General features: G+C 51.0%; 1 protein-coding gene across 4 annotated transcripts in view; it reads left to right on the top strand.

Moving 5' to 3' along the window:
* Positions 1-13,316, top strand: part of ARSG (arylsulfatase G) — a 130,748-nt gene that overhangs the window by 45,400 nt on the left and 72,032 nt on the right. The window lies entirely within an intron of this gene.

Genomic DNA, 13,316 nt, shown 5'->3' with positions numbered 1-13,316 from the left:
CAGGGAGCTGGATCAGAAGTGGGGCAGCCGGGACTGGAACCAGCGCTTCTATGGGAGGTGGCGGCTTAACTGCTCCACCTCAAATGCCAACCGGGAGCCAGTGGCCTTTGAAGAGCAACTGTGAGTCCATGAGATGCACGTGCTTACTTGGGAGTAGCCAGGACTTAGGTTGAAGGCACACTGGACGCATAGGGGCGGCAGAGAGGGCGCGGGCGCGTCTGATGGGGTGAAGTGTTTGTGAAACAGCCAGTCTAGATTTTTGTTAAAAAGTCTAGCCGCTGTCCCCACAGAGAGCAGGTGTCACAGTGTCTCAACTTCTGGGTTTTGCTCTTGGGCTGGCGTTGCTCTAGCTGGCCTGCACACAGTGGGCTTGGTGGGAATCGCTCTGGGGAGCTACTGAGGGCCCTGGCCTCTGCACAGCCACTCGCATCATCAAGCCCGGAGCTTTTCCCTTGAGATAGGGGCTCCTGGGGGGTGGAGGGGAGGGTCCCTGCTTCTGGTCTTACCCCCTGCATTTCATCTTCCTCACCTTAGCCGAGTGAACCTTCTAGAAACACCCCTCCACATCCAGTCTCTCAAAGATGTTTTGCGGCCCTAAGGACAACATCCTAACAGCTGACAGCATTTTTTTTTTAATATTTATTTGAAAGTCAGTGTTACACAGAGAGAGGAGAGGCAGAGAGAGAAAGAGAGGGAGAGAGAGAGAGAGAGAGAGAGAGAGTCTTCCATCTGATGGTTCATTCCCCAACTGGCCGCAACAGCAGAGCTTTGCCGATCTGAAGCCAGGAGCCAGGAGCTTCTTCCGGGCTTCCCATGCAGGTGCAGGGGCCCAAGGACTTGGGCCATCTTCTACTGCTTTCCCAGGCCATAGCAGAGCTGAATCGGAAGTGGAGCAGCCAAGACTCAAGCCGGTGCGCATATGAGATACCAGCACTGAGGTGGCAGCTTTAGCTGCTACGCCACAGTGCCAGCCCCAACAGCATCTTATAAACTCGTGTCCTTCACTGCCCCTCTGTCTTCTGGCTGACTCTGTTGTTGCCTCCTCCAGGTGGGCCTCGTCCATGCAATGAGCTCCTTGTTCAGGTGTGCTGTCCACTTCCTCTGTTCCAGGAGCTTCTGCTCACTGTTTAGGTCACAGCTCCACTTGGGCTCGTCTGGCAAACCTTCTCAGATGCGTCAGGCTTACCGTGCACTGCTCTTCTCGTGGTCTGTGCTCGAGCAGTGTGTCTGTTGGGTAGAATAGCACTGTCTCCACCTCTTACCGCCAATTCACAGCCACCGGAACCCCAGAAGGAGACTTATTTGGAAATGTAATTAGTTAGTGATCTTGATGGCAAAAAATCAATTCAGAGTGGATCCTTAATCCAACACCTAGTGTCTTTATAAGGAGAGGAGAGGACAGAGAAACACGGAGAGACGAAGGCCACCTGGAGACAGAGGCCGAAACTGGAATGATGTCACCATAAGCCAAAGACTGCTGGCAACCACAGGAAGCCAGGAGAGAGAGAGAGAAGGAACAGATCCTCCCCAGAGCTTCCAGAAGACCCAGCCCGGCTGACATCTGCACTCTAGGCTTTGGTCTCCTGAACTATTGTCTCCAGCCGTCTGATTGTGGCAATCGTCAGGGTGGCTGCCAAAACCCATGTATCTCCCTCCAGCTCTGGACTTCAGGACAAAAAGGGCCTTGTCTATTTGACCTCCTTGTATTCCTAGCATGTGCATAGCACAGGGCCTCATGCATAGTGGACAGTTAATAAACACTTATTCATGAGTAAATGGGCCTTAGGGGTTTAAACTGCTCTGAAGTGTCTCCCCACGTTGTGCAGGTGGGAGGTGGTTCCTGGGGGAGAGCGTTAAACCACAGGTAGCGCTTGCCAGATCCTCATAAAGACCTGGGTAGCCAAATACTTAGGAACGTGTGTTGTCAGTGTCCCGGGGGAAATATCCAGCCCAATATTTAAGCTGAGAGTTTGAGGCCTGGGCATTTTGCCTGTGAGCTGTCACCACCAGCTCTGCCCAAACAGAAAAGGTGTCTCAGAGGTCAGAGGTAGACAGAATTTGGTGGGCGTGCCTATGTTTGCATCTCTCAGGACAGTCTCCTCTCTAGCTGAGCTCTGTGGCTGTGGCCAGGTGGACGGCCTTGCTCTGTGCTTTGAAGACAGGAAAGCCAGGCTTCCTGTGGGGCCCTGGCTGATTCATTGTGGGCCCCTCCCACTGCCTGCTCATGGCCAGTGGGCAGCCATGGTTCTCAGACAGGAACTCTTACTGCCAGACTGAGCCCAAGTGCCACTTAACTCTCTTCTCTTTTTTTTTTTTTTTAATTTTTTTTTTTAATTTTTTTGACAGGCAGAGTGGACAGTGAGAGAGAGAGACAGAGAGAAAGGTCTTCCTTTGCTGTTGGTTCACCCTCCAATGGCTGCCATGGCCGGCGCGCTGCGGCCGGCACACCGCACTGATCCGATGGCAGGAGCCAGGTGCTTATCCTGGTCTCCCATGGGGTGCAGGGCCCAAGTACTTGGGCCATCCTCCACTGCACTCCCGGGCCACAGCAGAGAGCTGGCCTGGAAGAGGGGCAACCGGGACAGAATCCGGCGCCCCGACCGGGACTAGAACCCGGTGTGCCGGCGCCGCAAGGTGGAGGATTAACCTAGTGAGCCGCGGAGCCGGCCTTAACTCTCTTCTCTTGTCTCCCTTTTCTGGTGTCTGCTTTTGCTAGCATCGCGGGCATGAGCTCACGGAGAGGCATGAAACAGCAGGAATGATCTATGGCCATACTCCCTTGAGCATGTGCAATCTCATCTGATCTTGGAAGCTAAGCCGGGTCAGGCCTGGTTAGCACTTGGATGGGAGAAACAACAAGAGTGCATGGTTTCACAGTTCAGGAGGCTGGAAGCTCAAAACCAAGGTGCCAGCCGTTTGGTTCAGGAAGCTCTGTGGGAGAGACTGTTTCTTACCTGCTTCCCAACTCTGGGGTCTGCTGGCCATCTTTGGGGTTCTTGTCTTGGAGACTCCAGCTCTTCCTTGGTTGTTACATGGTGTTCTCCTTGCCTGTGGCCGAATTTCCTCCTTCTACTAAAGATGCCAATTACAGATTCGAGACCCACCCTAATCCAGTATGAGCTGGTCTTAACTTGTAAGGACCCCGTTTACAAGTAAGGCCACAGTCACAGGTTCTGGATTGACATGGGATTTGGGAGGACACTATTCGAACTAGTATTAGATTATGTCTCTTTAAAAAAAATTTTTAAAGATTTACTGTTTATTTGAAGCCAGAATTACAGAAAGGCAGAGGCAGAGAGAGAGAGAGAGAGAGAGAGAAAGACAGAAAGAGGTCTTCCATCCACTGGTTCACTCCCCAGATGGCTGCAATGGCCGGAGCTGCGCTGATCCTAAGCCAGGAGCCAGGAGCTTCTTCCTGGTCTCCCATGCAGGTCCAGGGGCCCAAGCACTTGGGCCATCTTCTACTGCTTTCCCAGGCCATAGCAGAGAGTTGGATGGGAAGTGGAGCAGCCAGGACTTGAACTGGTGCCCATATGGGATGCTGGCACCACAGACGGCAGCTTTACCCACTATGCCACAGCGCTGGCCCCAGATTATGTCTTTTTCTCTGCTCCTAACGTAGTGTGTAGCATAGCAGGTGTTCACCAAATACTATCTGCATTGAGGAGTAAATGCTGTGCTTAGTTCAGATCTCAGCTCTGCATTTCCTATTCACATGACCCTGGACAAGTTACAAGGAGACTTCGAAAAAGTTCATGGAAATGGAGTTAAAAGTAAAATTTATTTTTGTGCAAAAAGTTTTGAAATCTGTGCAGCTTTTTCATGATAGGTATTTCTGTGGACTTTCTGGAGACCCCCATATATGTCTTTTCTCTGAGCCAGCTTTACTTTTCCTCTTCCGTAAATGGGGACCTCAGTGATAAGCACCTGGCTCATTGGGTACTGTGGGGGTTAAATTAAGTCATCCTGTAAGCCATTAGCATACAGCCTGGTATACAACAGACAGGGGAAGATGTTAGCTCTCCCTTAGAAACAATGGCGCTGTTACAGACATAGTGTCCATGGAATTGTCGGTAAGAATTGGCAGCCCTACGTGATGCCAAGTGTCAGTGACAGCATGGAAGTTGGGAGTTGAGGTCTACAAGCAAATCTCTGCTGATGCCGTGTGGGCACTCACCAGGGCTCACGCCTGCATCTGCACCAGGAGCTGGCCCTGCCCGAGTGGTCACCAGGTGCCAGGCCCTGGGCATCGTCTCATTTCGTTCTTGCTGCCAACCTACCTTTCCCTGATGTCACGGATGAGAAATCCAGCCTAAGTAACTTGCCAGGACTGGGGAGTGAGTGAGCTGACATCAAACCCAGTTCTCATTCAGGGGCTGATCCTTGGCGGCAGGGAGGAATTGGAGAAGGAGCAGTGTCTGTTAGGATTTGGGTGGGCTATGCCAGGGGCGCTGCTGAAGAGGGGGAGATTGGGATTTCATCTGTTTCCCCCAGGCACTGATCAAGTGTGCCATTCAAGTCTAAGAGGCAACCTGGGAAATGTGGTTTCTGTTACCGGAAAGGTTGACGTAACCACTGGTCAGGAGGCTGGACCAGCTTGGAAGTGTGAGTGCTGCGGTTGCAACTACTTCACCTACTCCCCCTTCACCCCCAAGTGCCCCTCGTACTCCACACGGCACTCACGTCCCTGCCTGCGGGCCTTTGAACTGGCTGTTCCTTCCTACTGGCTAGCTCTCCTCTCAGCGTCCGAGTGGCTGGTCCCTTCTCACCCTTCCGGGTCCACTCCAACGTCCTGTCGCTGGAGAGCCCTTTCCTGGCTGTCCCCTCCCATGTCACCTCCCTCCCCATGCTTGTCTCTCACCCTCTCTCCTGCTTTACCTCCATGACCTGTATCACAGTTGAAATGATCTCCTTGGGTCAGTCACTTTTTTGTTACTTGTCCTTCACACTGGAATGCCAGCTCCTCGGAGGAGTGATCGTATCTGTCTCACTCATGCTTCCAGTGCCTAAATCAATGCTTGGCACATGGGAGCGCTCAAATAACGTTTACTCAACTATTTAGACTCCTGGCTCTAGAGTGGGCATGTGTATACAGGTGGATGGATCATATCATGGGATCTAGAACCAAGCCTCTTGGGTCTGTTCCTTGCTAGTTGTGTGACACTGGGCTGGGTTCTAAACTTTGCTGGATCTCAGCTTGCCCATCTCTACAATGGGACAATAATGGCACCTGCACCATAGGATTGGGATGAGGAGGAAATGAGTTAAGCCATGTTAGGCATTAAGAGTGCCTGACAGGGGCTGATGCAGTAGTGTAGTGCGTAAAGCCACTGTCTGCAGTACTGGCATCCCATATGGACACTGATTTGAGTCCCAGCTGCTCTACTTCTGGTCCAGCTCTCTGCTATGGCCATGGAGTCCCAGAAGAAGCTCCTGGCTCCTGGCTTTGGATCGGCCCAACTGTGGCCATTGTGGCCATCTGGGGAGTGAACCAACGGATGGATGACCTCTCTTTCTTTCCTCCCTGCCTCTCTGTAACTCTGCCTTTCAAATAAATAAATAAAATCTTAAAAAAAAAAAATACAGTGCCCAACATATGCCGCTGCTTTGGTGGGGGCGGGGGGTGTCTTTTATTTATTATCCCTGTAACACTGCTCTGCCCCTTTCATTCTTCCCCCCTGGCTGGATGGTCAGGCCCGTCTTCTCAGCCAGTCCTCCCAAAGCACACAGGGAACCCCTGTTTAGGGCCCATTCTCTTCCCTTTCCCCAAACTGAGCTGTAGAACTTATCTGCCCTCTTGGGATGAGCTAGATTCCTCTCATTCCTTGATGAAACCCCCAGTGCCACACTTAGATACCTCTGTACCATTGCCTTTATACTCCTGCCAGTACACACTGTTCATTCTTGATCTTTTTTGTTCGGAATCTGGCTTGGGTGGCTGCAGTCTGCCCATTTTTTGGACAGAAAGGGTGTCATCTGCCACAGAGCTGTGATGTCATTCATTGTGGTGAGAAGAAAGGAGTCTGGGAGGGAGAAGTGCAGACTCTGCGTGCCTCCGTGTTTTGGCTTCCCCTTTTCAGGCCTCTTCTTCTTTTAAGGTTTATTTGAGAGGCAGAGTTACAGACAGAGAGAGAAGTTTTCCATCCACTGGTTCATTCCCCAAATGGCCATAATGGCCAGAGCTGGGCCAATCTGAAGCCTGGAGCCAGGAGCTCCTTCTGGGTCTCCCACGTGGGTGCAGGGGCCCAAGCACTTGGGGCATATTCTGCTGCTTTTCCAGGCCATAGCAGGGAGCTTGATCAGAAGTGGAGCAGCCCAGGCTGGCACCACAGTTCACTAGGCTAATCCTCCGCCTGCGGTGCCAGCACTCCGGGTTCTAGTCCCAGTCAGGGCGCCGGATTCTGTCCTGGTTGCTCCTCTTTCAGGCCAGCTCTCTGCTGCGGCCTGGGAAGGCAGTGGAGGATGGCCCAAGTGCTTTGGCCCTGCACCTGCATGGGAGACCAGGAAGAAGCACCTGGCTCCTGGCTTCGGATCGGCGCAGCGTGCTGGCCGTGGCGGCCATTTGGGGGGCGAACCAATGGAAGGAAGACCTTTCTCTGTCTCTCTCTCTCTCACTGTCTAACTCTGCCTGTCAAAAAAAAAAAAAAAAAAAAAAAAAAAACAGAAGAAGAAGAAGTGGAGCAAGCTGATGCCCATATAGGATGCTGGCACTGCAAGTGGAGGCTTAGCGACTATACCACAGTGCTCGTGTCCCCTTTCCAGACTTCTGCAACTCCACCGACATGGAAATAAAATAAGGAGGGAGGCCTAAAACCCCACAGCCTTAGCTCATTTATGGTAGCTGAGGTCAAGAAGCATCCCCATCAACATAGCCCATAGGCCCAGAGAGAAATGAAGTGTGATTACTCTCATACTCAGATCTCTACCACATGATCCAGTTTTGGCATTGATTATGTAGTAGCTTGATCATATTAAAAATGATTTTTTTCCCCAAAAAAAGTCATCCCAAACCACAGACATGTGTCTATCAGGGGGCAGTGCTGTGTGGGCCTTCCTGGTGTCCGGTGCTTGCTCGGGTGTGCACGGCAAGGCAGTGAGGCCCTTCTGCACTTGTCAGTAGGTTAGGTTAGGCAGCCAGCATGTCTGGCCTTGGACTTCAGGGGCTGTCGTTTTGCTAGTGTTCTGGGCAACTTTGAATCGGGAAGTACTGTTGGACATTGGTAAGTTTAAAAACGATAAGATATCCTGAAGACAATTGAAATGTTGGAAGTTACGCAAAAGTGCCAAGGACTTAGTCACCAACTAAAACTTAAGATTTTCAAGCAGTTAAAACAAGAGAGATGTCAGACAACGTGCGTTATACCAGGAGACAGAGGAATCTATTGCTCATGGTTTAAAAAGAGAAGAAGACAGACACATCCTGTTGGTTTCCTTTCTGACATGCAAGCAGTCTGGAAACAAGTGAGACACTTGGAGAATCTGGTGAATAACCTTGTTAATACAACACGAGTTTGGTTCTTATCGACTGAACAGCCAGGCAAAGCCCAGGCTGGCTTCAGCGGTGATGAGTGAGTAACAGGATTCTTGAGGAGTGCCTTGCATGCGTCTCCTGTGTGGGTGGGTAGCTGAATTCAAACAATGAGCTAGCATTTCCAAGTGTGGGTTTGATCTTCCTTACTTGTAATGAGCCACAGTTCTGTTGAGGGAGAAGAGGAGAATGCCCTGGGGTAGGTATTTGGTGCATTGGTTACACCACCTGTATCCCATATTGGAGTTCAGGTCCCGGCTCTGCTCCAATTCCAGCTTCCTGCTAATGCACACCCCGAGAGGCAACAGGTGATGGCTCAAGTACTTGGGTCCCTGCCACCCACCCTGGAGACCTGCACTGAGTTCCTGGATCCTGGACATTTGGGGAGTGAAGTAGCGGTTGACAGCTCTGTCTCTCTGCCTCTGGAATAAATAAAGTAAGACAAACCACATATTACATAAGGAGAATGGTCTGTGAGCATGAGAGGGTTGGTCCCAGCCAGCGCAGCCCAGACACTGCACCCTGTCTTGGATCATCCGCTGGGCTAGCTCTGAAGCGAAGCTGACGGGGTATTGTAGTCACACTTACTTATGTGCATTGATTTGCACCTTGATCTCGCTTCCTGCCTGCCTGTCCCTGCTTTGATTGTGAATCAACCCAGTGTGGCTGCTGCTGCCGCCAGGAGTTGCAGGCAGTGGCTTAGCTAGCAATCAAAGATCAATATTCACCACTCAAAGGTCAGAGGCTCCCAGGGACTTGAGGCTGTTTCTAAAAAGGGCCTTTGGGAGGCGTGAATTATGTGCTGAACACCTGGTTACATCTCGGTTCTTGGAATGGACTTTTAGGAAGAATTCTTCCACCCTGTAGTACCGCTCAGGACACGTTTCTCAGCCGTCTGCTACCTTGGGGACTTTGCAGTACTAAAGGAAGATGAGAACCAGGCTAGCACTCAAAACGCAGGGGACTGTGTTGAGGTCTTGGTGTTCTGGTGCTCACTAAAGGAACTAGGGTAGGAAGAAAATTCTGGACAAGACTGATGTCATCAAGAGAAGGACCTGTCTCCTACTGGGTCTTCCCCTTCTAGCTCTCTCTCTCCCACCCATACAGTAGCTCAGATTCAAGCAGAGGAGGATTCTCATTGGGAAGAAATCTTTTTTTGTTGTGACCTTGACCATGAACCTGAGAAGTTTGCTTGGGGAGGTGTCATCCTGTTTTCTTGTAAACTCTCAGTATTGTGATACAGACAGATTTACACCTTTGCACCTGGGTAAATAGGTCACACAGACATAAAATCACATAAGGCCCACCTATCTACTTGGGCAAGCTGCAGGCTTAACCAAAAAGACTGTAGGTTTTTACCTAGTGGCTCTGTTTCATAGGTGGGGACGTGCATAAACACCTTGACATAGAAAAAAGGGAGCTGAACTATTAACCAGCGGTGTTTTGATGCCAGCTGCTTAACCAACTGCAAGTTCAAAGCTGCCAGTCTAATTGCTGACATTTGGCTCTTTTAAGTCTTCCAAATACAGTCATTCAATAAGGAATTGGTTCCATGAGCCAGCCTGGACACAAATGCTAGGAGCCCTTAGCTGGATGGCTGTGTCCTTCAGAGACTCATGGCCTGGCGCTGAAGAGAGACAAGAAACCCAGCCTGTAGAGTGCAGGAGGGTAATGTGCTATCAGCACAGAGACTTCTGTGTCTCCTACCCCTGGTGCTTTGAGAGCATGAGCTGGAGATAACCAAATTGCCAGCTTAAGGGATAGGGTTAGTACACCACTCACACATTCTAGTCCAGAAAGAGAAAGGCCGCATGCTGGGCTTCTCACATTTTAGTTGAGAAGCTGTGTTCAGGGTAGTAGGTTGGGGCTACAGGGAGAGAAAGGCCACTTCTGCAGAGCAGAGCCAAGAGTCGGTCTGAAAAGGTTATGTGTTGTCGCCTGAGTACTGAGACCTTAACCACGAGTTAGAATTAGCCAGATGAAGGGCTGGCACTGTGGTTCACTTGGTTAATCCTCCACCTTAAGCGCTGGCATCCCATGTGGGCGCCAGGTTCTGGTCTCGATTACTCCTCTTCTAGTCCAGCTCTCTGCTATAGCCTGGGAAAGCAGTAGAAGATGGCCCAAGTGCTTGGGCCCCTGCATCCGCATGGGAGACCAGGAGGAAGCACTTGGCTCCTGGCTTCGGATCAGGGTAGATCCGACCATAGCGGCAGAACCAACAGAAGGACTTTTCTCTCTGTCTCTCTCTCTCACTGTCTAACTCTATCTGTCAAATAAATTTAAAAAATTACTGAATCCACTGATAATAAGGCAGGTGTGTGGTCTAGGATTTGATATAATAAAAGCAATGTGATCACAATTGCTTATTAAAAAAAAAATTAGCCGGACGAAGCCAGAAGCAAGGGTGTTGTTGTAGGCAGAGCCGAGACCCAGGACTGAAAGGTGCCCATCACTCAGCAAGTATTCCTAGAGGCTCCCAGGCACTGTCCGCGGTGCTGGGGGTGAATCTGTGCTCCCAATCACCAAAAGCCCTCATTCTCCTGGGCTTGCATTCTAGAGGTGGAGAATGCTGGGCCAGTGGGCATGAGCCTGCACTGATGGACAGGGACAGCTGGAAGAGCATCGGATGCCCGCCAAAGTGTTTGGACTTGATCCTCAAGGCAGAGGGAGCTCAGAAAGACCAGAGTCATCAACCTGCACTTGGAGATAGAATGTCCCAGCTTACCAGGGGCGGTCCATGCTGGCAGCCAAGAGCACTGGACTACATTGCAGGGACCTCTGGGCGGTGGCAAGAGAGAGGGAGGGAGGGAGGGAGGGAGAGAGAGAGAGAGAGGGATCAGACCCAGGAGGTACTGAGATGCTGGGTGTGTGTCTTGTTGTCATAGATCTTGTTCATGGCTTTCCTTGAGTAGGGGGAAGGAGGAAAGGAAAGGAAGAATTTGCCCAGGAATTTACCCAAGTTCAGCTGCCAGGAAACCTTTTATCAAGAGTACCAGTGGGCGAATGAATGAGTGAATGATTTAACACAACATCAGTGCCCCTGTTTGCTATGTGTTTGCCTGAAGTTGACAAAAGGCCCGCATTGCATTATCGCAAGGACCTCACGTGGCCACCTCTGAGGGGTGCATCTGCAGTTGCCCCATTTCACAGAAAGCCACATGGAGGCTTGAGCCCAGCCGGCTCTTGATTTGTCTCTGTCGTACTTCAGTGTCTTTCCAGTTACTGCTTCCCCACCCGGGCTCCTTGCACGCAGAGACCCCAGCAAATGATGTTTGCAAGCCAGTTCCATCTTGGAGCCTGTAAATTATGAATGGAGCGGGGAGGGTTTTTATTCCAGTCACATAGCAATTTAGAGAGTTGCCACCGAGAGCCTCATCATCTATTTTAAATTCTGTGTCGATGAAGGCTGGACACACTTAACGCCGTGGCGTTATGTCTCTCGGGGGCTTTTGTGGCCGCCCTGCCAGCACTGGTGTTCCCTGCTCCTAATACATCTAATTCATGCAGTGGCAAGTGGCTTTGGTTGCTGTCTGGCTGTGTCTTAATTTGCGCTGATTTCCTTGTTAACAGGCTGCCGTAATGTCTGGCTCTGTATTTCCAGCTTAGCCGCACAATGTATTTTCAGACTCTAATTAGGACCCCTGTTGGTGAACCGGCCCAAGCCTGCCCAGATAGATTTGGGGGAAAAAAACAAAACAAAAGCTCTCTCAAATTACAAAACCATTTTATTGCTTATTAATTAGTCCCTACTGGTTGAAGAGCGTGGCTGGGAGAAGCCGAACAGGTGATGTGCGGGTGGGTTCCTCAGGCTGCGTGTTTTGTGGGACATAGATAGGTGGGGACAGCCAGGGCTCTCCAGAGACTTGGGAATAAGCTTGTATTTGAGTTAAGCTGTGAACTTGAACATGCCGTGGGGGAAGGAATGGTGCCCCCATGCATCAGCTTAAGTGATTATGTAAAAAAATGGGCAAACATGTTTTTCTGATCAAAGCATCAGAGTTTCTTCTCTGGGCTGTTTGTTCATTCACCTGATTTTGCTGGAGCGGCCCCACCCCATCAAGGCACAGGGTCTGGGACTGGAGGAGCCACTCGAAGCCTCAGAGAACCTGTAGTCTACAGAGGAACTCATAGCTGTCACTGTCCCCAAGAGGGTGGCATCCACACACTCAGGGAGAGGCCACACTCCGTTGCCAAGCTGGGTGAATCGGTCAGCCCAGCTGCCTTAACAGATACCGTAGGCTGGAGGCTTTATTTGTTTCTCAAGAGTTCTGGAAGCTAGAAATCAGATCAGTGAGAGAGGGAGAGGGAGGGGGGAGAGAGAGAGAGAGAGAGAGAGAGAGAAAGAAAGAGAGAGGGAGGGAGAGAGGGAGAGGGGAAGAAAGGGAGAGAAAGGGAGAGAGAGGGAGAGAGAGGGAGAGAGGGAGAAAGAGACAGAAAGAGAGGGAGAGAGAGGGAGAAAGGGGGGGAGAGAGAGAGAGGGAGAAAGGGAGAGAGAGAGAGGGAGAAAGGGAGAGAGAGAGGTAGAGAGAGAGGGGAGAGAGAGGGAGAGAGAGAGTACTAGCTCTGGTCTCTTCTTTTTTTTTTTTTCCAAGATTTATTTATTTATTTTAAAGGCAGAGTTAGAGACAGAGGAGAGGCAGAGAGAGAGAGAGAGAGAGAGGTCTTCTATCTGCTATTTTGCTCCCAAATGGCTGTAATCACCAGGGCTGTGCCAGGCCGAAGCCAAGAACCAGGCACCTCTTCCGGGTCTCCCATGTCGGTGCAGAGGCCCAAGGACTTGGACCATCTTCCACTGCTTTCCCAGGCCATTATCAGGGAGCTAGATCAGAAGGGGAGCAGCTGGGACTTGAACCAGCACCCACATGGGATGCTTCGCTGCAGGCCGTGTCTTAACCCCTTGCGTCACAGCGCCAGCCCCTCTCATCCTCTTTTTATAAAAGGACTCATCATGGTGTGCCTGCCCTCGTGAGCTCATCTGAGTCTAATCACCCAGAGGCCCCACCTCCACGTGCCACCATACTGGGGAGTAGGGCTTTCACATATGAGTGTGGGAGGAGACACAAGCTTTCAGTCCATAGCACCAGGCAAGAGTTAATGGTGGGCAACAGCTTTTGAGTATCCCAATCCATGGTGGACGGAAGTCCCTGAAGCTTGGCAAACTGAAGGCCCTTTTGTGGGATCCACTCGTGCTCCCTTAGCATGAATGCACTCTACACTCACCAGGGCAGACTCAGGTTCTGAGTTCCCACGTAACCAGTGCACAGGAAGAAAACATGTTGACCATGCCAACACTCTGGTTCCTGTGCCTAGCCTTGGAAGTCAGCTGGGGCGCCGGAATTCCTGTGTCTTTCTCAGGCTCACATGTTTTCTGTGGATGTGAGTCAGGCTCTCAGGGCTGACAAGACCAAGAGTGAATCTCAGGACCTTCCCAGGCAAAGACTGGCTCCAGTAACAGGATGACCTGGTTACTGTAACACTCTTGGCAGGCCCACCCAGCCTCAGGCAGCCTTCCAGAAAGTACGTGAGGCTTTGGGGGTGTGCAGGCCTGGGCTCAGATGCTAGCTCTCTCGTCTCCTAACTGTAGGATCTACAGTCTGCAGTAGAACAGGGTGAATAGCTGGGCCTGCACGTAAGGTGCACCTGTGCTCATACCAGCTGTGTGTGTTCTTGGGAAAGCCACGTCCGCTTCCTTGTCTGTAAAATGGGAGTTTGGTGCTGGCTTTATAGGGCATTTTTAAAAATTAGAAATAACATCTGCGATATGATCATGATAGTAGGCACTTGACGA

The sequence above is a fragment of the Oryctolagus cuniculus genome, chromosome 17, assembly GCF_051225735.1.
Source record: "Oryctolagus cuniculus isolate XC-2025 breed Fujian yellow rabbit chromosome 17, ASM5122573v1, whole genome shotgun sequence".
Lineage (NCBI taxonomy): Eukaryota > Metazoa > Chordata > Mammalia > Lagomorpha > Leporidae > Oryctolagus > Oryctolagus cuniculus.
Note: the sequence above shows the minus strand (reverse complement) of the source record. Positions and strands in the feature narration are given on the sequence as shown.